The following is a 3406-nucleotide window of genomic DNA, read 5'->3' on the forward strand; positions in this document are numbered from 1 at the left end:
CAAAAAGTCAAGCACAAAGGTCTTGTTTCATGCGCGTCCGTGATCCATCATGTAACATGACCTATGCTTGTGTTCTGCTTTTGCTCTGAACCTTGATTAAATGAGGGTATGATTTAAATTGCTGCACTGATGAGATGTTTTTCTAGTCGTTTATTTAATATATTAAACCAAGGAGGGGAAGACAATTTTCCAACCGTAATATTGCTGGTAATTGTCATTGGAGTAAATTGGTCAATTCCAGTGTTGAGGAATATTCCTACCACAGAATACAATATGGGCCATTAGTAGTGTGGCGGTTCAAATAGGTGACTCTAATGTAAGTGGCGGGACAGATTCCAGCTCAATTGCCTTATTCACAATAGCTATGTGATTGAATGGCATCCACTCGAGGGTGTAGGCCAAATTTTTTCCAATTATATTTTAGACCCTTCTCTGACCCTGAACAGGATAAGCATTATAGAAAATAGATGGAGTGCAATGGTTGCTTTTCTTGGAATGGAACGCAGACATAAGATGTAAGTATTTTTTATTAACTTACGTTTTTGCAGTCACCAGACGTACTGTATTATTTTATGATCACATTCAAATGGGTACGATGGTGCCATTTTTGCGCAGTTTTTTTTTTTAGGCTCCTCTACAGTTGTCAAGTGGGATTAACTGTAAAGCCCCTGCGGTAAATAAAAATTGACAGCTGTAATGAAATGCATCTTTTAGCCCACAAAGACATGGTCTGAAGCTTAAGAAATCAAACCATTGAATATTACTTTAAAAATTTTGGACAACGCAGCAAGTTTGTTCAGCGCTAACACAACACAAGCAGCATCCTGGCAATGATAGAGGCGCACCACCTTCTTCCAAGATTTTTTTTTTCAGATCTCTTTCACTTATTGTTGTTTTAAAATCATACCAACATTATAGTCAATGTTTAATGCACCAAATTGTTTGCCAAAAAGTAGAACAAGACATTAAGAAGAAGAAAAAGAAGTAGGCAGCTAATGTGTAATGTATAGCGCTAGCTCTCTAAATTAGCATGCAGTATCCGTCACCACTAGGATTTACTATTTACAGTACCCAAATAATCACCCAGGATTATACCTTTGGACACAATGCCATTGTTAATGCGCCAATATAGACTAAAAGTAAATCCTTTCTGTAGTTAGAAGTGGAAGTTTCAAATCCAACTGGAGCTCGTTTGCTGCTGTCGAAACAATTAGGGGATTTTGAGTCTGAGTCCGAGCTCTACTGTTCTTGGTCTCGTTTTTTGTGAAATACATTTCCTCCAAAAACGCGACTTAAGAGTCCAGTGCAATTTATATGTTTTGAATTTTCTTTTTCATGATGCATTTTTTTACAATCCAAATATTACAGTAATTTTCAATTAGGATAGCAAAAGTGCAAGAAATGTTATTTTGATTCATTAACCGTGACCATGTGTTCATGACAGACACATTTGGGATACATCCAACTTGTTGAACGTTTTACACCGTTTTAATTTTAGTACAAGAAAGCACATGTTTTGCTAAATCTTTTTTAAATGCACTTACAATTCACAGTAAAGTGGAATTTTCAGTTGTTGACAGCAAACACTGTCTCTGGAAATTAGTTCAATTACTCAACTATGATGTGTCATGGACCTGCTCGCTACGTATGTTTAACTGTGTCTGTGGTTACTCTCCCAAAACATCTATTTTCTATGACTAACAGCTAATAGCATGAATGAAGAAGACATAATAAATCTTGCAAACAGGCTTTTCTTTCTGCGGATATTACCACACACTTCAAATACACCAAACTGTTCCACTTGTTGTGCTGCCACACAGTTTTTCCGGTTAAATAGATTTCAGTGCGCACGGTACGAACTACCACGCCAGAAGCTGGATAAATTCATTCGCAATGATGGCCATACAGTATGAATCAATCTGTTTAAATGAATATTGGGAGTGCATTAATTAATATGTTACTATGATGACATTTTACAAAAAAACACTGAAAATGAAGAGCAATTGTAAAATTATGTTGGGGTGGCATAATTTTTGGAGAATAAAAGTTGTGACCATTTCAGCCTAACATATACCTTGCCGGTTGAGCTATGTAACCTATAGAGTTACTATGAGGTAAACACGGGTTAGCTGACCACAAAATATTGTGCTGTTAATGCTGCTGCCCTGCGAGCCGTTTGGCAAGCGTGGAGTTTCAAACTCCGTCGCCTGCTCAGCTCCATGCTGCTTAGCTCGGCCGCACTCCAGTCATGAACATGTTGAGTAAAGAGAAAGAAGCAAAGTTTTTACTCAAGTTTCATTGTTTAACTTGGAGAATTCAAAATAAGTAGTCTTGTATTATTTTTTTGCTTACTTATATTTCATAGTTACACAAAGGAAATATGGCATCCGTTTTCTTGTTTAAATTTACCAGACTGACGGACATCCTAAAATAACCTGGACCCGTAATTCAACTTACTCACAAGAAGTGAAGCCGGTGGCGGCCATTTTGCGTTACTGCTTGTTAAGTGCACCGACCGTAATTTCCCATGAATATGATCACAACTGTTAGAAAAACCCCTAGTTGGATGTTAAATAGTAGGTGTTTTTTTTATTGTTATTATTATTTTTGAAGAAACACATTTTCATCAAAATCGCAAGACATAGTGGCCTTATATAGGCACTCGGTTTGATTGTGTACTGAAATGTAAGTGCACTGTAGTTAATTAGCAGCAAGTCCAAAGCTTTTAGATTGAATAGACTAGCAGCTCCCTGTGACCCTAAACACAATAGAAAATGGATGCATGGATGGATAATGTAATTGTTATTCCTCACTGATTGAAATTCTCTGGCTGTTCTTCCCCATAGTTAGGCTAACGGGTTCATTTTGAACACTCATTTGTTTTAAGTTATAATGGGTTTAAAGTAAACCTTTTAGGTACCACCTTTGTATAACTTTTGTTGTCATTGTTTAAATTAAAGAAAAAGTTAAAGGAAGGGATGCAAAGAGGTTGGATAGACATGCTCATAATGTTCGAACATTATGGGAAAAGAGGAAGATGGGAGCATTTCAGGCAAACAAAACATTTATGACATTACAAATGAGCTGCACTGTTTTTCGGGGGAGGGGGGCGGGCAAACAAAACAAAACAAAAACAACTATACACAATTAAGCCATGTTACGCTGGTTCCTTCTTCACTTGAGTCGTCTCTCTCTCTCTCTCTCTCTCTCTCTCTCTCTCTCTCTCTCTCTCTCTCTCTCTCCCTCTCATCCACAACTTGCCGTAGTCTGTGAGTAGGGGAGACACTCAGTGGGTGGGCAATGTGCTCTCTCTCTTTCTCTCTCTCTCTCTCTCTCTCTCTCTCTCGCTGTGACTCTCTGACTTGCTCACACACTTTCTCCCTCTCTCTCTGTGGCTCCGGTAGTA

The sequence above is a fragment of the Vanacampus margaritifer genome, chromosome 9, assembly GCF_051991255.1.
Source record: "Vanacampus margaritifer isolate UIUO_Vmar chromosome 9, RoL_Vmar_1.0, whole genome shotgun sequence".
NCBI classification, from domain to species: domain Eukaryota; kingdom Metazoa; phylum Chordata; class Actinopteri; order Syngnathiformes; family Syngnathidae; genus Vanacampus; species Vanacampus margaritifer.